Below are 24796 nucleotides of genomic sequence, written 5' to 3' on the forward strand. Positions count from 1 at the left end.
CAGGCTTTGATAAATCAGCATTTCTTGCAGAAGATGACAGAATGCCATTATAAAAAAATTCATACCTGATGACCTTTGAGCTTTATGGATTCAGAGATTCATGAAAACTTAGCATGAGGTATGTCTAATGATCCTTGTATAAACACACTGAAGCCTCCCTCCTACAAAGGCTCAGCCAGACAGAAGACACATTTTCAACCCTCCGTCTTCAATCTAAGGTTCATTGGTAGCACCTGACAGCTCTCATTTGCTAAATAAAGTACAATGTGTCAATCCAGAATAAATGTAAATTATCACCTTTCTTCCTTGTTAATTAAGGTCTGATTAATGCATCTTGGCAGTTGCTTCTTGTACAGTATGAGAATAGCTTTTGTTGCAGAAACAAAACACATATATAAATCAACGCTTTTTCTTCATCTATTGGACTTCAGCTTTCAAAGGTTACCCACAACAATTTGTACTGCTTGAAAATGTAGAGATTTTGGCATCTAGGAGGTTGAACAAATGGATACCTAAGGGGAAAAAAAAAACCCAACGCCAAGTGAATCTTTTCTATGTCTGAACACTAGTGATTAAACAGAAGAGTGGAAGAGAGAGAGAGAGAGAGAGACAGACAGAGAGAGAGAGAGAGAGAGAGAGAGAGAGAGAGAGAGAGAGAGAGGTTTTTAACTATTATGATATTCAATCCAGAAGAATTAAGAAAAATTTAGATTGTGCAGAAATGGACAGAGTGACATTGAAGATAAAAGAGAAAGAAGATTCAGGATACTTTAGAACATAGGACAATTTTTATCAATGGCTAGAAAAACAAGTTAGAGAGAAAGGAACGTAATATGTCTTATGTAACATTAAATATATATATTACTAAGAAGAAGAGAAGGTTTAAGAAATATATTATTAACTAACATATTGATTATGAAAATATAGAAACAAATTATTACTGATTGTTTTTTAAAAACATGAATCCAGACAACATGCTTGGCGACGTTTCGATGAAGTCTCATTCGTCATCTTCAGGCTGTTGCTTTCGGCTTCATGCTTCTAGGAGCAATGTGTGATTGCAGCTGTTTCCTCCTTTTAACTGCCAGTGGGGGTATGAACTGATTGGATGAGAGCTTGGCTGTGTTCTGATTGGATGGAGGTGTGTTCTGATTGGTTAGGAGCTTGGCTGTGCTCTGATTGGCTGGGGGTTGGCTGTGCTCTGATTGGCTGGGGGAGTGTTCTGTTTGGGTGGGGGCTTTGTTGTGCTCAGGTTAGTCTGAGTTGCAGGGGGGTTTAAAATGGTGAGCTGAATTGCGATTTTTTGGCTTCGCATTTGTGGTCGTGCCTCACGAAGCGGGCTGACACCCACCATGGAGATGAGGCATGACCACGACCCATATAGCTGAGCATGACCATACTTTCAACTTTAAAGGAGCAGAAGTCATTGCTCATGATTCCACCAAAGGAGGCCGTCTTTTAAAAGAAGCTTGGTTTTCATACTGTCATTCTATTAATAGACACATAGACCTACTACCTCCTTACCAAACCCTAAAAACACATTTACAAAAACATAAAATACCTAAACACTTCAACTCAACCAATAATAACACAAAAACACCACCCACTTATCAAACCCCCAAACCAACACAATAGATATCCTTTCTACAACACAATCCTTTTCATCAAACCTAACTAAAGAATATAATTCTAACACAACCATGACAACTCACACAACCAACATACCATGTTCTGATATTCTCACACACAGAAACAACAACCTCCCTGACCACAACATCCAGGACACAAACATCCAAAACATAAATCCTGCAACCTCATAAGATACTCACACACAACAAAACATACACGCACAACACCTAAGTAACAACAGAATATTAAGACCAAGACCAAAACTCCCCCCTGCAATGAAATATGACTTATCATATTCAATGGAACAAAATATTACAGCCCAATTCCCAAACACCCACAACTAATAAGCATAACAAACGAACACACACAAACATTCCAAATAACCGTACCCAACAAAACGCACACACAACAACAACCCTACACCAAACAAGCTATACAATCCAAGAGGCTGGCTAAAAGGCATGCTGGATCTACATGCCAAACAGCAGGAGGATGAAAGGGTTTTGAAAGAGTTGAGTGTCAGCAATAAAACGGTAGGAGGAGCGATCTGGAAGAACGATAGAAGGAAATGCAAGGAGAGTAACAAGGAAACATCTGGAACACAAATTGACCGGCCAGGACCAGTGACGCGGTCCAAGAGCCGGGTGCAAATGTCAGCCAAACCCATTTAAGTCATCGTTGTTTACTGGCTTTTTAGCCCTGATGATGTTGGGAGCCTCCCAACGAAAGGTTGGTGGTTTTTAGTAAAGTATATTTTTATACCTATAGTCTCCTGATGGTCACATTTTTATTTGTATTATAAACATGCCCAGGAGTCGTATTTTTATGGATATATATATATATATATATATATATATATATATATATATATGGTTAATAATGCTAAAAATATTATATATATTATAATATATATATATATATATATATATATATATATATATATATATATATATATATATATATATATACTAACATATTATGAAAATATAGAAGCTAATATATATATATTAGCTTCTATATTTACATAATCAATATGTTAGTTAATAATATATTTCTTAAATCTTCTCTCTATATATGCATATATAAAGATATTCAATCCAGCAATGTTTGAACACAGCTCAAGATATTTAACATTCAGGTATTTTATATATATATTTCTGGGCATTTGCATATAAGTCTGTTTAAAACTTGCAAGGCTTCACCACATTATAGAATCCATGCTAACGCGTAAACCAAAGGTTTTGTGAAGGGCTTTTTGATATCCTCTTGCTATTTTTCAAGTCAACCTTGAAGCCTGAAGCAATTTGGACTAGGAGGAGTTAGGCCTATATAAGTAACAGTGGTGGAAATCTGAAATGTTTACACAATAAGAGGCAACTCATTGGGGCAGCAGCAAATAGGTCTAGTCTAAATACTTTTCCAACAAAGGCATGCCAAGTCTGTTTTCTGCTTGCCATAATGTCTACCCTTCCTTGATATTTTATTGTCAAGGCATGGTTGGCCAAGCATGGACACAGTTGTGGGTACTCATGTTAACTAGGAAGAAGACTTCTAAGATCAACTATCAGCAGCACCTCTTCTACTGTCTGCCCAAAGCATCTTACAACAAGCTTCCTTACATCCTGAAGCCGTATTCATACACATTCATTTTTCATTCCTCCAATAACAGAGGGTTTTTTTTTAAAAAAATCCATCTTTTCCTATTAGCATATAATCCTCTTTTCTCCTAATTAGTAGAGCAGAATCAAGAGTACATTCCCCTGCCTCTAAAAACTGGACTGCTGGTTCATCTTGCCATATATATTATCATTTCAACTATATAGTCCAACATTCCTTAAATCTTTCTATATTTCTGCCAAATACTGCTGAAATGAAACTAACCTGGTTGACAACTGCAACAATGAAAACCTAGGTCTTTAACTGCTCTGTTCATAAAATAGTTGACAGCATTTCAACCTGTATTTTTGTCTTGCTTCTTTGACATGATAAGGTGAAGTTCAGGCTACCAGGAAAATCTCTCTAGGCTGTCTACCTTGTTTTTATATAGAGGAAAGTCTATGTTATGGAAGGAGTAATGACACTCTAGAGTGTAAGGGAATGGGATTGGAATCAATGCATCCATACTGCCTCCCTTCTCCTTTGGAACACACATGAATCCAAACAGTTTCTAGTCTGTTATTAGTCAGAGTTTGCTCATGTGTGGTTCATGTAATTTCATATAGCCCTTCCTGGCACTTGCTTCTCAAGTCACAGAAAGTATGGAAGTCACATAACTCTAATGAAGCTTTTGCTGATTTCCCCATGACTAAATGCTTTAGTAGCACTAAGATGGATCATGTTCTTGATTGTCAACTACATTAAACTTACTTGCAAGGCAGTTCAGGGGAAATGATGCATTTATTTATGTTTATATATAAGAACATTAAAAAGCATTTTATGAAGATAAGATAGCCTAAGCCTATAAAAATTTACTATGCATACATTATTTGTGCATCAAAACACAGGAGACAAAAAAAAAGGGATTTAATTCCACTTAGCTAATTTATTTATTCCCTCCTTACATTCTTATCAAATCACAAAGAAGCCTTAAGGATAAGACTGGAATTTTATTAAATATTCATTCAGAAATCAATGGTAATAATTATGGCACATATGACAAGTTGTGATGTCACTTGAGAAGCCACCTATCACCTCTATCTGGTTCCCCATTCAAGGGGTTGGCTTATTTCCTGTTTTTGCCACCAACTTGTGAACATAACCACTGAATACTTACCATTTAAAAGTACAAGAGCAAGATTTGTAGTTTCCCTGTTGTACAAAATGTGTATCCTTGGAACATACATTATTGTAATTCCCCAATATGCTTTTGATGAGACAAAGATGCAGATTCTAATTTACTACTGACTAGGAAACTTTTAGGTTTTAAATTGCTATTTTATTTTTGTTTTATCGAGACAAAAACAGATATAGTAAAGCATAATTTGGACATGTAAAATACAAATGTATGGTTAGAACTAGGTTTAGAACACTGAGTATTCCTTAATTTTAGAATGAAGAAATTATCTTGGTTTTCCAGCCAATTATGTATTGTATTGGGAAAAAGTAACAGTGATTTTGAGAACATCTCTAATACTTCCTCTGGGGAAATTATTCAACGTCTAATCAGTAATAGAGTTTGACAAAAACCAGGAAGAACAGCTTCTTTATAACTAGGTAGTTAAGTTTAAGGTTATATGATGGAATTTATTTGGTAACAGCCCTACTAAACTTTTTATGAGAGCTTCCTATAGGAAATAAAAAATCTTAGCTGTTTGAAATTATAGACAAATAGAAAATCTTCAAATATTCAGCATTTGACAAGTTTTACAATGCTTGAATAAAACATTGTGAAGGTCAAAATATCACAAATCAATCAATCTGTCTGTCTGTCTGTTTGTTTGTCTGTCTATCTGTCTGTCTACCCACTCACCCACCCACCCTCCCATCCATCCATCCATCCATTCATGCATCCATCCAATTTATTACCCCAGGGTAACTCTGTGCAGCTTACCATATTAACATACAAATATAAAATATTAATATTAATTCTACAAATGTAGAAATTTGAAAGCCAAAACTAAGAATTTTGAGATTTACCAACATATTTTTTGATTGGAACGTGCTTTTTAAAATGTAGTTTCATAACTTGTCAACATTTTGGCTTTGACTGGTTGCAACTTCCTAACTCGTAAACTCCTAAAATACTATCAGGAATTATCTTATTCTGTGGCAGATCATCCATCCATCTTACCTAGTACAATACTCCTTTGTAGCAAGTGTTCCTAGGCTATTCAAAGTAACATTGGCCAAATATGCAATTTCATATGCTGAGATCTCATGATCTGTTGCTGAATGGTGATCATCAAAGAAAGGAAAATAACTTTAGAGAAAATGCATCTGTACTATTTGTGGATATTTTCTCTTCTTCCTAACTGCCCTGTGAACATTTAGCGGAGTATTTGAACCATCAAGATAAATCCTTTTCAGGCTAGCTCAGGTAATAACTGAAAAGTTGTTTACATTTCTCCTTTCCAAACTTCTTCTTTTATTTTTTCTAGATCTTATCCATTGCAATACCTGTTTAGCCCTTTGGCTTACATAGATTAGTATGCAAAAACATAAGAACAGCAAAATCCTAAAAGCAAGCACAACTTATTCTGCATTTACTTCTAGACTGAAGAGTAATGTAACAGGAGTCAAATATGTGGAATTTCAAATTGGTATTCTCCATTCTTATATTGATGCTGAATAGATTTCATTCACTCATTTTTGGCTTTGATTTATAACAGTAAGGGCATTTGTTGATGTTTTCTAAAGCCATGTGCCTCAGATTGCTATAGAATATATAACCCACTGGCCCTTAATCCACAGAACAAAACAATTTAAGCCCCCAAAGGGTCACACGGTCTAAAGAGTGGACTTGAAATGAACTCTGGTAAAATTGTGATTGCAAACTAAACCTTATGTGCCACTTTTTTTTTTTTTGACCTTATGCCAACTTCTGAGCCTTGCTGTGAAATAGATTGGCATTTCCTTAAACCTCCAATGGAATTATTAACAATAGATCCCAAAGGAGTTTTCCTTTATAACGGAGATGAAAAGAAATAAAAAACAGAATCTGCAAGTGATTCACATCAGTAGGGTAAAGCTTTATATCGCAAAACTACACCTGCAATTCCTCAGATTCTCCCTTAGATCCTTTTTTTTAAATCTTTCTTCCCCTTCTATTCTTAAAAATGGATTAATTTTATCGATCAATGAACTGATGTTGTGTTCTGAATTTGGATATTGCCAAAGAAAGAAAGAAAATGGACCAATGGACTCCTTGAAATTACCAGGAAACTTCTCCACACATGCATACTTTTTTTCAAACCAAGAAAAAAAGAAAATATCTTTTCATATCTGATGCAAAAATAATAAAACGAACAGGAAGAACTGGATAAGGTCAATAATAAGTTGTTGTTGTTATTATTATATAAATTAGAGCCATGGTGGCACAGTGGTTAGAATGTAGTATTGCAAGCTAACTCGCTGCTCACTGCCAAGCGTTTGATCAGTCCAGCTCAATCTTGACTTGACCTTCCATCTTTCTGAGGTCAGTAAAAGGAGAACACAGATTGTTGGGGGCAACATGCTGACTCTGTAAGCTGCTTAGAAAGGCTGTAAAAAGCACTATGAAGCAGTATATACAGTAAGTCTAAGTGCTATTGCTAGTATCAATTCAATTGATGAGGCTCCATTTTGTAGTCCTTCCCATTCAAGCCCAAGCTATTTTTTCAGTCCTATTAAGGTCACAGTACTGCAATGACTAATACTGTTTTTAACAGTATATAGTTTTCTTACAGACTAGCTTAATTTTTCTTGGATTTGATGGTATAATGTGTCACTAAATGAGTTGTCATGGCCATGGTTAATCTTGAAAAGCTAAACATGGTTAATAATTGGATGGAAGACTACAAGAATTCTGGGACTGTAATAGACTAGATTGCAATGTTAAAACAAGTGACAAACCTTTCTCAAGAAAAGTACTGGAATATTTCCATGAAGACACTAGGTCAGGGGTAGGCAACCTTGGCTCTTTTATGACTCGTGGACTTCAACTCCCAGAATTCCTGAACCAACTCAATTTTGGGAGTTGAAGTCCACGAGTCATAAAAGAGCCAAGGTTGCCTACCCTTGCACTAAACATTAAATTCAGGTTTGAAGGACACTTGGGGGACAGGACTGGATGTAATACAGGTAGTCCTCAACTTACAACAGTTCATTTAGTGACCGTTCAAATGTCACTGAAAAAAATGGCACTGATTTAGGATCTTTGCAGCATCCCCATGATCAAAATTTAGACACTTGGCAACTGACTCATATTTATGACAGTTGCAGTCATCCCCAGGACATGTGGCCACCCTTTGCAATCTTCTGATAAGCAAAGTCAATGGGAAGCCAAATCCATTTAACAAGTGTGTTACTAATTTAAGACTTGCAGTGATTCACTTACCAACTGTGACAGGAAATGTCATAAAACGGGGCAAAACTCACTTAACAAATGTCTCACTCAACAACAGAAATTTTGGGCTCAATTGTGGTCATAAGTCAAGAGCTACCTGTAATAGAATAGATCTCATCTCAGTTCTGCAGAGGTTACAGTTTAGATTGCCTGTGGGAGACCTTTCTTTCAAAAGTTCCACCATTAAAAATATCACAATAAGATGCTTTGATGAGGAATATATAGCTAAATGTTCTTGTTTTATTAAACATGTAATCAAAACATGCTCTATTAGCCCTTAATTTTTGTTTTCTCATATCTAGGGAGCTAAGCATTAAAGAAGTTCATGGATATGAAACTGGTTTGATGACACATAAATAGAAACGCACCTGAATGCATAGACTATGTTTTTATTTTCTTTCACTTTATCAGCCTTTCATTAATGTATTTCATTTCCTCATTATCAGTTTTCGAAAGGCTATTATTATATCAGGGGCAAAACACCAACCTTTGGGGGTCCACTATCTCCTCATTCTAAATTGCTACATGGACTTTGGCACCAATTAATTAGTAGAATATTTAACTTCCAGGCTCCTATTGATTTGTGTGACAATTATCCACCAAGTGGGTCTGCTTCTGCAATTTTGATTCAAATAAAATTCCATCTGAAGTCAATGTGATTTTCCCTAGAGAAAGGTAACAGACCCCGCTCAACCTTCTCCTTGCGGTTAGAAATGCAAGATTAGTGTTGGGTAATTTAATCTTATTTTTATTTTTTTTATAAGAGAGAGAGGAAGAAAGGAAAGAGGGGAATGATGAGGGTCTCTTTAGACCCACACTTGCTTCATCCAACTAGAACAAACTGAAAGAAATGCAGCCTGATTTAAGTAGCATCTGTGATATTAGCTTCTTTTCTTCAAGACCAAAAAGAGAAAAATGCCTTCCCCTTTTTGCTTATAAAACAAAAATATAAGAGAGGTTTAAATCCAGCAGCCACTACTCACTCTGGGTATGCCTAAAATTTTTGAGGCATGCTACCAGACTACAACCCACCCACCCCCCAGATATAAATTTGCACCAAAAATGCCACATTAAAATAAAATTGGCCTTAGTAGAAACCAAAAGCAAAATGTTTAGAGAAAAGTGAATGTATTAAAAAGCTTTCAACAAAGGCATCCTACAGATGGCCATCTAAGATGATACTGAGTCTTAGAAACAAAAGCTATGGGATGAATTAGACAAGAACCCCCCCCCCCAACTGTTCTATTGAATTATTGTTCCTTTAAAACTGCATGTGATTCTCCCCTGTATCCTGAAAAAAATTCCTTCCTTCCTTCCTTCCTTCCTTCCTTCCTTCCTTCCTTCCTTCCTTCCTTCCTTCCTTCCTTCCTTCCTTCCTTCCTCCCTTGCCTCCCTCCCTTCCCTTGGCTTCCCTCCCCTCCTCTCCTTCCCCTTCCCTTCCCCCTACCTACCCATCTACTACCTACCTGTCAGTCCTGTAGTCAGGAAAACTTCAGAAGCAAGCTCTTTCCTGATTGGTTATCCTCCTGTGGATGAAAATTATGTTTGTACAAGAATTTAACTAAATATTGTCACTTAGTTTCTTTACTACGAGACAACAATTAATTGAGGAGTTGTATTGCTCTAATTGCAACCTTACAAGTCTGACTAGCTAGCAGTGCCCATTATTAGGATAGACATGCAAGCATTCTTGCTATTCTTTAAAGCAGAAATAGCCCATCAGTTATCTCCAGATTATTGGAGTGTAACTCTCTGGATCTCTTGGGTCCATATTGTAGGACGGATGAAACGTTGCTGAAAAAAGCAGTTTTCTACCCTAGCTTTTAGCCTTTAAATCTGCAGTTTTCTTTCTTCCAGTGCACTACAAAACTCATACTTCTGTCATTTTAGCCAGCTTCACGGTACAGCTTCTACAAGGTTTCAATCTGGGCATACAAACTTGTGCTTGTGATAAACTAGGTTCAGCTAGCTCAGGGGTAGGCAAGCTTGGCTCTTTTATGATTCGTGGACCAACTCCCAGAATTCCTGAGCCAGCCATTCTGGCTCAGGAATTCTGGGAGTTGAAGTCCACGAGTCATAAAAGAGCCAAGGCTGCCTACCCCTGAGCTAGGTAGTATACTAAATTAAAGATGCTCCACCCCCAGCCATTGCAGTTGAATAAACAACTCCAGGTGGCTACCACAGTCATAGGTGTGTAAAGGGAGGTATGTGTGAGAAAACCTTCACTGCAGTGTTACAACGTAAATGTAGGCCATTTGCTCTTACATACAATGGTACGACACAAGTACAAAGAGAAGAAGATTGAGGTGCAAATTTTTGTCATCATTATGATTAAGCATGGATGTCTATGACTAAGTAGATATATCATCCATGCCAAGTGAACAGTTTGGGAAGAACCTACTAAATCACAAATAGAAAAAAAAGTATAATTCCATCTGATACTGTACCATGCTAAATCCACCAGCCTTCTGGGTTCATTACAGAAATTTCAGAAGTTAGTCCACCAGCACCTTTGGATACCCCTAGAAGCATTGGCAGATTATTGTTGCCCATTAGAAAAGACACAATTTCTACAACAGATGAATATTCCTTACTAGAGAAAGTTTTCTTTGATCAAGTTTGATCCCTTGTAACTCCATGAACATGCAGTATTTATATAGTTTTCTTAGCCACAATATAAAAGGATTTCCAGATCCCTTCTGAGATTTTTTGTTTGTTTTTACTTCCAAATTTATCCCATAATCATGGATTTCCTGATAGTTTCCAATCCAAATCCTAATCAGATATGAGCCTCCTGGACTTTTTTATGATCCACCAATTCTAGTCAGCATTCATATGACTTGCCAGCCAAGTTTTTCCATTCCGAAAAGTACTGAAATGGATCTCCAAGCTATGATGCTCTCAATATTTGTAACTCACCTAGCCTAGAGCTTAATAGCACAGTGCAATAATCTGCTACACTTTGTAGAGAAAGTTGCACAATTGTTCTTGAGAAAGAATAATTGCTACATCGCTTATACAGCCAATGCCTGAACTTAATGGAGCATAAAGAGGGTGGTGTGTATCATGAAGGCAGTGCATTATCCATTTAAACAGCTTTCAGTCTTGCACATAAATTAGATTATTGACAAGCCACAGAATAGGGAAACTAAACAGTAATGAATTAGCATGCATGCATAATCCTAACAAAGAAATGCATCTAATGATGAACAAGGGGAGAGAAACAAACTAATAACTAGAGGACAAAACTTGAATCTAATTACCTTCACCATATAGATTTCAACAGCCTGTGTGTGTCTCTCTCTCCTTTAAATAAAGGGAAGGTGGAGGAGAATTGTTTTAGAGGGCATAAAAGTAAATGCCAAAATGCATATTCATTCTGTATATTCTATTCACTGAGAATGCTCACTGGCCTTTAGATTTGCTTGATGATTCTCCAAAAGACCATTGGGCAGGGAATCCAGCAAAATGTCCATAAGGTTCAGACATTAATAGTCTAGCAAGTCTCTACATGGGCCACAAGAAAAGGCATGCCTTCTCCCCTCCACCAAGCAACTGTATGTGAAAGACAAGCCTTTTTGCCTTTTCAATTAAGAGAGAGAAGGGAACAGGGTCTGAATGGCCATCCATATGCATTGCAATCATGTATGCCATCGTTTTTGCATAGCTGAAAGGAGGCAGATCAGCTTTCTCTAGCAAATCTTTAAGCCTCAAGTTTCTAGGCCATGTAAACTGATTTGAGGCTGCACTACATTTTGTAATAGGGATAAATAAATGGTCTTCAACTTGCTGAAAAGTTATTCTAGCACAGCTTAGCATGAGATGGAAAGTAAGTCTATGTGTCAGCCTCCCAAGTAGACCCAGACAGGTAACGTGACAAGATGAGCTAATTCTACTTTATTGTAAGGGTACATTAACAAAATCTTTCAAGTCTGAAAGTACAAATCTCCTGCCATCTTCTTTTTATTGCCTAACAAGTTAGGGCTGGTTCTTGCCAAGTACTTTTCTCTGTCCATTACTCAGTTGTGGGCTCCTCTTCCTTTTATCTGATTGTTCCCTAGGCAGCATCTCTTCTCCCCATCTTCCAAGGTCATTCTCACATTCCATTACAGCATGGGATGCTCATTAATCTGGCAGCAAGACTTTTGGTTAGAAATGCTTTGGATGAATCTTAACATTACGAGAGAAACATTTGTTATATTATGAAACCATTTAATGCATTTTGCAATTCTCTGTCGGTATCTGTTGTTGGAGAAGAATCTTGAGAGTCCCTTGGATTGCAAAGGAGATCAAATCGGTCGATCCTAACTGACTGTTCTTTGGAAGTACAGATACTGAAGCTGAAGCTCAAGTACTTTGGCCAGCCAATGAGAAGAGAGGACTCACTGGAAAAGATGTTGGAAAGATTAATGGCAAAAGGAGAAAGGGACAACAGAGGATGAGATGGTTAGATAGTGTCATCAATGCAATGAACATGAATTTGGGCAAAAACTGGGAGTCGGTGGAGCACAAGACAGCCTGATGCATTATAGTTCATGGGATTGCAAAGAGTCGGGCACAACTTAGCGACTGAACAACAACAACTGTCAGTATCTGTAATGCTACATTGGAATCACCTTGGAAGACAGAAAGAAGAGCCACAGCCTAAACCAGACTGGCTGGCTGGCTGGCTGAGGAATTCTGGGAATTGAAGTCCACAAGTCTTAAAGTTGCCAAGTTTGAAGACCCCTGGCCTAGACAATGCTCTAATAAGAGAAATCTGAACCCAAAGGAGAGTGGAGTAAGGGTGGAAAAAGCATCCCAAAAGGCACCTTCCCTAATTTTGGGGAGAATAAAAGCAAGGGAAGAGAGGGATATTTTCAGAGTCTTGTCTTTACATTAATGGAGAGTTAACACCCATGATTGTGCTTCTTGTCTGAATTACCTTGAAGACCTAACAAAATCACACTGAGCATCAATTGTACAATCCAAACAACTTTATGTTTTTAACACTTTAGAAATTAGGTTTAACATCGATATAAACTTTTTTTCTCCTTATCTTTAAAGGATTAACTTATCTAAACCATCTCAGTGGTATCAGTTTCTAAGGAATTCGAAATGGCAGTCTGTACTAACAATGAACACCTTATAGTTAAGGGTTAAAAAAAATGCTGTTGCAGCTGAACCTGGAAAGTGACTCCGTTAAACATTGTATGACTCAGTGTGAAAAAAAACTTTGTTATAATATAATGTCGCAGCACTGGGAAAAATATGTGGGCTAAAGGAATGAAATTTACATTGGATTATAACCTTAAAGAGAACTTCTGTAAAAAGATGTACTGGTAGTACTTAACATCAGCTAAATTAACAAAGATGTAGAAGGGTGCTGGAAATGTAATTATAAAAGGAAGGTAGTTTTTATCATATGTGGTGGACATGCGGTAAGGCAAAAAAATGCTGGAAACAGATTCATGTCATAATTCAGAAGATTCTAAAAGTGAACTTACAGTAGAGACTAGATATTTTTTTATTATTTTAGGATTATTAGATAAAGAAATGGGGAAAATGTAACTCTGTTATTGCATTGATGACTGCAAACATTCTATATGCCCCCAAAATGGAAAGAGGTGTTAACTCCCACAATGGAGGAATGAATTGAAAAGTTGAGGGAATTGGAAGAAGTGGCAAATTATGGAAATGCACTAATTATGGAAAGGAATGTAAATAGAATAAAATATTCTTTCTGCTTGAAAAAGAAAAAAAATGAAGCTTTGATTTTGGGTTTCAGTGTCTGAGTGGGTTATTGTTATAGAATTGGTTAGTATTTGCTATATGGTATAAGTAAAAAATTGACATTACAACTCTATTATGCACTGAAATAAGTTGGAAGTCACTGCTCTTCCCTTTTTTCTTTTCTCTTTTCTCTTCATGCCCTCCACCCCTTCACTTCATCCCCTCCCTTTATTCCACTGTCTTTATTTCTATTTGTGTTTTATAGCAAGAAAAAAATCCCTTTTGACAACAATTTTTATTTAAAAAACATTTTCTAGTTTATATTGCCTAAACACCACTGAATCTGGCTAATATCTGTATTTCATAATTATTTGCATCTTGTAATGTCATAAAATCTCTCAGGAGGGGCACGACTTTGAAGCACTAAGTGGCTCTTTAACCTGAATTCCTGGGTTGTATCTAGAGTAGGGAATTGTGTGGAAGATTTGAATTCATCAGCAACCCCAAGGAGGGTGTGCTCCTAAACATATGCCGAATGATAAAAGAATACTGTGTAACAAAGTAGGTGCAGGTCTTTTAAAAAAATGTCCATGGTTGCAAAGAATGGGTTTAACCTGGATATCAATGAATATTAACAAGCATTCACACATACCTATATCAATTGAGAAAATATCTCCATCCAGTGCTCCATCAATGGAAGTTTTCAAGAATAAAGTGGACAGCCATTTGACCAGGATAATATAAAGTCTCCTGCCTTGAGCAAGGGGTTGGACCAGAAGACCTTCTAGCTCCCATCCAGCCCTATGATGCTAAGTTCTCTATTCTATCTATGCTCTTGCTAGTGTTGCCCCACCTAAGACCAGGAGACAAAAAGCAGCAGATGCTGAGAGAACTTAAACAAGAGAATGATCCTCAACATCCTCTGAACGGGCATGTGTCCCAAACCCACCGACTTAGATCTAGAAACAGCTTTACAGCAAGAACAAACATTCTTGAGGGCACAAAAGAACAAAATCAAATTAAAAGATGGAAGAAGGAGACCACTGAGCAAGGAGTAACATTAAAGGAGGATATGCCTTAATGAATAGGTTGAGAGTTGGAGTGCCTAAGTGTAAAACCAATATGCTCTAAATGGAGGCTCTTAGTGGATAACAACATGCTGTGTGAATATGCAGAGACACATACCATCTGCTGGTATGTCGGCTACAACCAGGAGGAGAAGGAGGAGGAGCATTTATTATATTTGAAGCAAAAGATTCATCAATAAATATATGGTTGGAAAACCTCAACACCTTGAGGAGAAATAGAGAGGGGAGAATTTTTCTGTGTCTATGAAACCTGGAGACTTATTTAATTAGCCTCAGGTGAGATATAAACACAAAAAGAGTGTAGGAGAGCCTTCTCTTGATCTGTCTTTTGCCATTTGCTCTAGATTTGCTCAATCTTGGTAATTTTAAAACGTGTGAACTTCAACTCCCTCCCCATCAGCTGGGGAATTCCGGGAGTTGAAGTCCACACTTCTTAAAGTTGTCAAGTTTGAAAAATGTGTTCCACAGGTTGTAGCAAAACTGGTATTTATAAATATTGAACCTATCTATGTTACAGGGGATAATGGTTCATTCAGCTGTAATATTGTTATCTTGGTCTGAGTTGAATCCAAACTAATCTAAATAAAATCCATTTACCTCTTAAGTCATTGCATCCTCATAAATAAACAGTATACAGTATGAGAAATGAAACTGAATTCATGTGCGTCCTAGACTCTCAGGTATGGCAAAAAAAGCAATATAAAAAAATCCCCATACCAATTAACCAAAGTTACTCTCATATTTGCTGATTAAAATAAGAAAGTTATAGTTTTACTGCTGAAATCACAGAGAGACAGCACAAAGGTCAGTTGTGATGTCAGCAAGCAGCTGTCAGACCCAGCGGCGGCCGAACAGCGGCGGCCGAACGGGTCACATGAACATCCTATGTTGCCAGCACATAACCGGACAGAGGCTACATAGAAATGGAATATGGAGAAGCCGACCGCTGTTAAAACTGTTTATCAAAGTGCGAATTTCACAAGGAGCGCATTGAATACCTAGGATTCCGAGTTTCAGCAGCCGGTATAGAGATGGATCCCGGTAAAGTACGAACTGTATTAGAGTGGCAAGCCCCAAAGACCTGCCGTCAATTACAATGGTTCTTGGGGTTTGCTAATTTCTATCGGCAATTTATTCCCTCTTTTGCTGATGTGGCACTCCCATTGACCCAGCTATTGCGTACCAAGCATATTGCAGGGAAACCCCGCCCGGGACAATCCTTGAATGGACTGTTGCTTGTCAAAGAGCATTCGAGTCCTTAAAGACATTATTCGCTCAAGAACCTGTATTAGTACATCCTGATCCGGGGCGGCCGTTTGTTGTACAGGCTGATGCGAGCGACGTGACAGTCGGAGTGGTATTATTGCAGCGTAATGACCAAGGTATTCTACAACCTTGCGCTTATACCTCCAAGAAGTTCACTGATACAGAAAGACGCTGGGCGGTATGGGAAAAGGAAGCGTTTGCCGTGAAATGGGCCCTGTCCACGTGGCGCCATTTGTTGGAGGGCGCACAGCATCCCTTTGAAGTGTGGACAGACCACAAGAATTTAACGGTCCTCCAGACACCGAGCAGATTAGCTCCCAAACATGTTCGTTAGGCGCAATATTTCCAACAATTTAGGTTTCATTTTAAAGTTGTTCCAGGAGGGAAGAATTTCTTAGTGGATGCACTCTCACGTCTGCCACAATATGACAGCAAAAAGGAAGAGGTGATCCAAGCTATCATGCCTTCTGGCAGTGTTGAAGTCATACGAGCACATGCCTGCGAAAAAAAGACAGCATTCGAGGATGAAGTAAAGTCTCCTTTGTTAAATGACTCTTGGTCACTAGCTAATCCTGGATTGTTGACCTACCGAGATGGTTTAGCCTGGCACGGTGATAGACTATACATTCCACAGCGGTTACGGGACCGAGTGTACCACTGGTGCCATGATTCCAAATTAGCAGGCCATTTTGGGTTTTTGAAAACATTACATTTGGCGAGACGGCAGTTCTGGTGGCTGAGTTTGCGGAAGGACATTGAAAGCTATGTGAAAGGGTGTCATATTTGTGCACAGGCGAAGGTAATTCCTAAAAAACCAATGGGATTACTCTAGTCAGTGTCTAATCTAACTCGGCCATGGCAGGACATTGGGATGGACTTTATAGTAGATTTACCAAATGTAAAAGGTTATACAGTTATATGGAAGGTGGTCGATTTATTTTCAAAGCAGGCCCATTTCATACCATGTAAGGGACTACCATCGGCGAGGAAATTGGCTAAAATGTTTGTACACCAAGTGTTCCGACTGCATGGGGTGCCTTGCTGGATTATTTCGGACCGAGGTGTCCAATTTACAGCTCATTTTTGGCGGCAATTTCTGAGGTTTATTGGTACCACACAAGGGCTGAGTTCTCCATATCACCCTTGTACTAATGGGGCGGCGGAGCGGGCCAATGCGGCTATAGAGAGATATAGCCACATCGCCAACAGCGGCGGCCGAACGGGTCACATGAACATCCTATGTTGCCAGCACATAACCGGACGGAGGCTACATAGAAATGGAATATGGAGAAGCCGACTGCTGTTAAAACTGTTATGGCTTATGTTGCTGGAACCGTGACTCTGTGAATGATGGGAACTGGGACGCTGGGTCTGACAACACTTGGATACTGGGAGGGGATATTATAGGAAGCGGTTGAGTGGGACATTAGGGATGAGAATGGCGTGAACAGAACGCATGGACTCAATGCAAGGTTTGAACATAAGTACTAGCTGGATCGGGGCGTGGACTCAATGTAAGGTTTGAACATAAGTACTAGCTGGATCGGGGTGTAGGTAGGGTGGAGGACTATCACAAGGCAGGTATGGGGAGGGGGACAGGTGGATTCCAGATGACCAATTAACTGTCAATTGGGGTGTGTACTCTGGGTGTGGTGGAGGAATGTATTTAGGTCAATGAATGGAGCTTCGTTCCAGTGCTAACTTAGTTTCAACATAGTGAATAAAGCTTGTTGAATACTGCAACGTTCCTGTTTCCTGGCTTTCGTGAAGCGCAGTTAGGACGTTCTGTTAGCAGCCATTAGAGCAGGGGTCCAACCCCCAGTCTGTGGACTAGTACCGGGCTGCGGCATACCAGGAACCAGTCCGCACAAACAAGAAAAGCCCCATCTGCAGGATGCAGGCAGCACATAAAACCACACCCCCTCCAGTCCACGGAAAAACCTCTCTCCATGTAACAAGTCCCTGGTGCCCAAAAGGTTGGAGACCTTTGCATTAGAGAATAGCACCCTCCTTGGTCTTAGCTAAATAATGACAGCATATAACAAAACATATTAAAAGGCTGCTCCTTGGGATTGATCTTATTGACATTGTGATTCTAGTGTACCTGAGGAGAGCCAGTTTGATCTAGTGGTCCAGCCATCAGGCTTAAAACTAGGAAACTATGAGTTCAAGTCCTGCCTTAACTATGAAAGTTGACTGAGTGATTTTGGGCCAGTCACGCTTTCTTAACCCATAATGTCATTCAGGTGACAATTCCCGTCATAACTAAATAGATCAATACTTTGTGCTTACAGGAAAATCCTAGGAAGAAAAAAACAAACCCTACTGTACTTGAGAGCAGTTGGCTGCCATGAAGAAGAGAACCAACAGCAAATAGCACTTTTCCTGATAGTAGATCACATAGACATCCTTGATGCATATAGTATGCTTACTGTATATTAATATACAAAGAAAGATCCAACATAAAAACCTTTTGGAAGAAATTTGAGGCATACTGCATCACACACACAAAGTCACATATGAAAGATTTGTCTTCGATCACACCTCAAAAAGAAGCCTGAGCCAATTGAAGAATTTGTTTCAGATCTGAAACTGAAACATAAGTCTTGGGACTTGTGGGCTATTGACTGAATATCTGATTAAGGATCAAACTGTTTCGATCATAAGTAACAAGAGAAGGCAAGGAAACTTCCTCAGAGAGGTGAACTTGTCTCTAGAAAATGCTCTTGATAAATGCCAAGGAGCAGAAGTCACTTATTCACTATGGAAAGTTATGAGAGTCAGCAACGATCATGCAGCGACAATAATACAATATAATCCATCATAGAAGAGCAACAAAGATGATTAGGGGACTGGAGGCTAAAACATATAAGGAACTGTTGCTGGAATTGGGTATGTCTAGTTTAATGAAGAGAAGGACGAGGGGGGACATGATAGCAGTGCTCCAATATCTCAGAGGATGCCACAAAGAAGAGGGAGTCAAGCTATTCTCCAAAGTGCCTGAAGGCAGGACAAGAAGCAACAGCTGGAACCTAATCAAGAATAGAAGCAACCTAGAACTAAGGAGAAACTTCCTGACAGTTAGAACAATTAACCAGTGGAACAACCTGCCTCCAGAAGCGGTGAAAGATCCAACACTGGAAGTTTTTAAGAAGAGACTGGACAGCCATTTGTCCAAAATGGTGTAAGGTTTCCTTCCTGAGCAGGGGGTTGGACTCGATGACCTCCAAGGTCCCTTCCAACTTTAGATGATGATGATGATGATGATGATGATGACAACGACGACTATGGAAAGGAAGGAGACTAACAGACTGGTCAGAAAGTTTCTGCTTTGGCTCTAGGAAAGGCAAAATCCATAGCTCTGGGAACAAAAATGAAAGCAGAATTGGGAACAAGAGGTATTACAGGCAGTCCTCAACATACTGTATGACCACAACTGAGTTCTGCTGCTATGCAAAACAGTTGTTAAGTCATTTTTGCCCTATTTTATGGCCACAGTTCTTAAGTGAATCACTGCGGTTATTAACACAGTTGTAAAGTGAATCTGGCTTCCCCATTGACTGCTTGTCAGAAGGTCACAAAAGGGGATCACATGACCCTGGGACACTGCAACCATCATAAATATGAACCCGTTGCCAAGCATCTGAATTTTGAACACATGGCCGTGGGGATGCTGCAACAGTCATAAATGTGAAAAAGGTAACCCTGTATTCAGCTCTGGGAAGGAGGGGGGAGGGTGAGGGGGGGTGAGGGGGTGGGAGAGGGGGATTATTTTATTGTAAAACTGTAAAAATTTTCAATTAAAAAAAAATGTGAAAAAAGGTCACAAATCGCTTCCTTCAGTGCTGTTGCAAGTTTGAACGATCGCTAAATGAACCGTTGTAGACCAAGGACTAACTGTACGTACCATGCTGAGGATCCACCTGAATGAATTCATTCTATGGATGAAGTTCTTGAGGAAAACGGAAGTGTGAGAATGTGCCTGAACTCTAAAGAATTACAAAAGTATTTTCAAGGAGAACATTATCAGGAGAAAAATCTTAGCACTACAGACTAAAGGCAACAGGTGGAAATTGCTGGGAATGCTTGTAAAGGGAAAGTAGAAGTGGAACAAGAATAAGGCATTGTTTGATTTCTACCCCATATGCAATCACCCATATGTAAATGTTACCGAGGAACCTCTGCATTTCACAGTAACTTTCATTTTCTTTTCTTGGCCTCATTCTAGGACAGGCATAATAATGGCTGTTGTAGATTTATTGCAAGGATGCTCCAAGTCACTTGAATTAGTAACAATGCTTACTTCATCTAATCACAACATGGCTCATTCTCCAACACACCAGTTTAATTATGTAGTGTGCAGCTGACATGGACAATATTAACGGCTTTAAAAAAATAATTATTGTTGAGCAGAGTTGGCAAGCCATGATAGTGGTGCTCTGAACCAAATCTTTTTCTTGCATTCTCTAGAGTCAATCACACTTACCCACCTTACAGCAATTTCAGAACATTGCTACAATTTGTACCGAAGACTGATATTGTAATAACAAAGCTAATTAATATATTGAAGATAATATGCTGGATGGATTTATCTTTGTACTAAGGACTACTTTATTTCACCATACTGTGTTAACTAAGGAAACAATTGACTATATTCACACTTAATACTAAGTCATCAATGATGGTTTATAAGCCACTGTGGTGAGAAACATACTAAACTAACACACATATATGCAGTATGGCTTATGTGATATATGAAACTTATCAGGGGGTTTAAGGCTGTATTTCAGTATCCTTTAAATCTGGGAATAGGCCCACTGATTTCAAGTGAAACTACTTAAAACAGATGTACAATGTACTCAAGACAAATAAATCTATAGTTATATCTGCATGTTGTGTTTAGGATTCATATAACAAACTGAGTGTTGGTTTTAATATTCAGTATTGGTTTTAATTCAAAAAGAGAAACTTCCCTTTCCAAAAACCTTGTATGGAGTACTCAGGAATATTTTGGAAGTCTGAGATGAACAATCTGCTTTTCAGCCAATATTTTTGCATCTAAAAATTGACTAAAAACTTCTTAATCTAGACTTCTGATGCAGTTAGTAGCTTTCCTGTAAGCTTCATTGGGCTTGTATACGGAGAGGAAATTACGTTTATTATGATCAGTTCACAAAAATTCTCACCTACTGTAGTTAATTTTCAAAGTACCTTATTTGCAAGAAGACCTCATACCTTATATCGGATAAAAAAAATAGTGATATCTTTAACTGGGAATTTTAAAAACATGCAAATTATTGCATCAACATATTATTGTTATTATCACAATCATATATCACACTATTTGATGTATTTGATTCATATTCCGCCTTCCATTCAGATGATCAAGGCAACCCACCTAATAGTTTTTGCTTCCCATTTTCTCCCAGAAAAAAACAATCCTATAAAATGGGTTAGGCTGGGAAAGTAGGAATCTAAATCTTCTACTAAGCTTCCAGAGCTAAGAATAGACTAGATCCTTGGTGTCCCAGTTCCTAATCCAAAAACTTCAATTTCTATATTACAATGGTTCTATATTTTATACTGTATTAAATATGGTAATCTATCTGTATCTGAGTAGTGGAGAAAAATGACTGGGAGGCTTTTATTATGCTCATATGTTCTTGGTGGGCTTTGCACAGATATTTGGTTGGCCAATAGAAGGTTCTATCTATCTATCTATCTATCTATCTATCTATCTATCTATCTATCTATCTATCTATCTATCATTGATCTATCATCTGTCTATCAACCATAGAGATACAGATAGGTATTTTGCATGATTCAGCAAGATTCCTCTTATATCCTAACCAACAACAGGATATCCCATAAGCTCTGACCATGTGTTTGAAACCCTGCTTTAGAATCAGAATCAGAATAGAGCTGGATGGGACCTTGGAGGTCTTCTAATCCAACCCCTGTTCAAGCAGGAGACCCTATACTATTTCGGACAAGTGGTTGTCCAGTCTCTTTTTAGAAATTTCCAGTGTTGGAGCATTCACAAGTTCTGGAGGCAAGTCTTTCCACTAATTAATTGTTCTAACTATCAAGAAATTTCTCCTTAGTTCTAGGGTTGGCTCTCTCCTTAATTAGTTTCCAGCCATTGCTTCTTGTCCTGCCTTCAGGTGCTTTGGAGAATAGGTGGACCCCTTCTTCTTTGTTTTAGTTCTTAGCCATGCATTGGATTGTACGGCTGATTCCTTGTGCAGCTGTAGTTCAAATATCTGGCACAAGCCAAGAGATTTCTAAGAAGGCAATTTTAGCACAACCCCTTGTGTCTGCAGAGTGGCACCAGAGTCATTCAGGGCACATTTGTTGCCAGGATTCAATTTCCATTTCAGTTCTACAATTCACTTTTCAAACAACTGTATCAAATATAGAAGTTATTGGCAGCTCTCAAGCTTCCTCATTATCTCTCTTTCATTTTGCACTAGAAGGAAACATTGCATCAGTAATCATTTCCAATCAAGCTTACAAGGGCTTGTTCACCAGATTTCAAATAGACAGTCTTGGATATTACAAGCAGCACTGTAGCTGAGATTCTTCACAGCACACAAAGGGCAGTGTTTTGCAACAATGCCTGTTTTCATATTAGGCTCCCCCCTCCCCCCATATTTTCTAATTAAAGACTCCAGTACAAGCAGCCAAAAATAATGGCAATATTAAACATGGCATAAATACAGAGATGTGGAACCAAGCAGGTGTCAAAAGAATTGAATGAGTTTATGAACTAACTAGCAAGACTGTGCCAGAAGCATTTCCCAGATAACAGAGGAGAAAGCTGGCTTTTAAGCATCACTCCTTGCCTGGCAAGCTCCTATAATTCCCTATACTTTTGAAAGATTCAAATTATTTCACAGAGAAAAGGAAATGTTGCTACCATTTTATTGATACAGCTCTCCAAACACATGGTTTTTAAAAGTAAATTTGTTTAGGTCCACTGTAAATAAAACCTCAATAAATCCCCATGGTTTAAGCACATCAGTCTCTTTGCACTGAGGCCCATTCTTTAAACATGTCTCTCCCCACGTACAGTAGAATCCATCCATAGCTACCTACCAATAAAAATGCCACATTTGTAAAAAAAAGTTAACGCTTGATCCTCACTTTTATGATCCTGTTTCCTTTTCCTTTGTATTGTATAATTAAGGGCTAATATAGAGATGATGGTTTTCCCAGTTACAATGTATGGCTGTGAAAGTTGGACCATAAGAAAGGCTGAGCGCCAAAGAATTGAGGCCTTTGAACTATGGTGCTGGAGAAGACTCCTGTGAGTCCCTTGGACTGCAAGGCATTCAAACGGGTCAGTCCTAGAGGAGATCAACCCTGCCTACTCTTTAGAAGGCCAGATCCTGAAGTTGAAACTCAAATACTTTGGCCACTTAATGAGAAGGAAGGACTCACTGGAAAAGGGCCTAATGCTGGGAAAGATTGAGGGCAATAGAAGAAGGGGACGACAGAGAATGAGATGGCTGGATGGAGTCACTGAGGCAGTAGGAGTGAGCTTAAATGGACTCCAGAAGATTGTAGAGGACAGGAAGGCCTGGAGGAACATTGTCCATGGGGTTGTGATGGGTCGGACACAACTTCACAGCTAACAACAACAAATGTTGATGAACTTCACGGCCTGATTTGGGGAAACAGGACAATTCTGAGTGACATCTAATTGCCATTAATTGAGTAACTATTTTGCACGTTCTGTTATTTTTAGACTCTTCTTGCCAACTGCAACACAGACAAACATGTCCTATTCATTTCACTAAGAGAATTGGCCACAAGCTCGGGAAGATGGCAGGACATGGGGGGAAGGCACTGCAACTCCAGGCAATCTATCAGATGTTGGAACAGAAATGTGACGCATCCTGACATTATTATCCAAAATAAATGATAGTGTTATATATTGGCTGGCTGTATGCTATCTAGGGTCTCAGCGGTGATGATTCAGGGATAGTACCCTCTGCTGGAACTGAGCAGTGGGATAAAATAGAAAGGATTCTGGAACAAAATGAGGAAGCATTCAAGCTTTGGCTGGGCTGGAGATATTGTTGGGAAAGAATGTCAGTTCTGTAATACAGGTAGTCCCCGACTTACAACGGTTCATTTAGTGACCATTTGAAGTTACTACAGAACTGAAAAAAGTGACTTATGACTATTTTCCACACTTACAACCATTGCAGTATTCCTATGATTACATGATCAAAATTCTGATGCTTGGCAACTGACTCATCTTTGTGATGGGTGCAGTGTCCTGGAGTCATGGGATCACCTTTTGTGACCCTCTGACATGCATACTCAATGGGGAAGCCAGATTCACTTAGCAACCATATTATTAATTTAACAGCTGCAATGATTCACTTAACAACTGTCGCAACAAAGATGGGGAAATCTCACTTAACAACTGTCTTGCTTAGCAACAGAAAGTTTGGGCTCAGTTGTGGCTGTAAGTCAAGGACTACCTGTATTTGATTTACCCACAAGCACAGTAGAGACATATCAGTTCTAGCAAGCCACTATAATTGGGCCTGGCAACTTGGTTGTTAAACAAAGCAGTTTCTAAGTCCAAAATCAGGTGACTGTGTTTAAAATTTTACTTCAGCTTTCCTTTGTTTTATAGCATCAGATCAAACCCAAGCAGCCATGTGGGGAAGATTCCCAGAACTAATTATCTCAGATAGATAGATAGCTAGATAGATAGATAGATAGATAGATAGATAGATAGATAGATAGATAGATAGATAGATAGATAGATAGATAGATAGATAGATAGGCAAGCAGGCAGGCAGGCAAGCAGACATTGTGGAAGGTCAGCTCTGTAGGTAATCTTTTCAGGAAGATTGGAGCCAAGAAGCTGGAGCTGATACGATTAAAAAGAAAATATCCCTAAAATCAACAACCCCTCACCCAAAAAAAATCCAGCCCCAGGGAAGCAGGATATGACCTTTAAGACATAATAGAATTAACCCACCACCATCAGAATACCAGAAAGGCACACTCAGACTCAGATCCAAGTACATGACAC

General features: G+C 38.7%; 1 long non-coding RNA gene across 1 annotated transcript in view; it reads right to left on the reverse strand.

Annotated features, from left to right (window-relative positions):
- Nucleotides 1–303: 303 nt before the first annotated feature.
- Nucleotides 304–24796, reverse strand: part of LOC120310000 — a 108573-nt gene continuing 84080 nt past the window's right edge. Inside the window, exons 3-4 of the long non-coding RNA XR_005557242.1 lie at nt 9139–9198; nt 304–512 (exon numbers count right to left, since the gene is read on the reverse strand). This is a non-coding gene — a long non-coding RNA (uncharacterized LOC120310000). The remainder of the gene's footprint in view (nt 513–9138; nt 9199–24796) is intronic.

Source organism: Crotalus tigris, unplaced genomic scaffold (genome assembly GCF_016545835.1).
Source record: "Crotalus tigris isolate CLP2741 ecotype Arizona unplaced genomic scaffold, ASM1654583v1 scf7180000018101.4720394464:4744507, whole genome shotgun sequence".
Classification (NCBI taxonomy): Eukaryota; Metazoa; Chordata; class Lepidosauria; order Squamata; family Viperidae; genus Crotalus; species Crotalus tigris.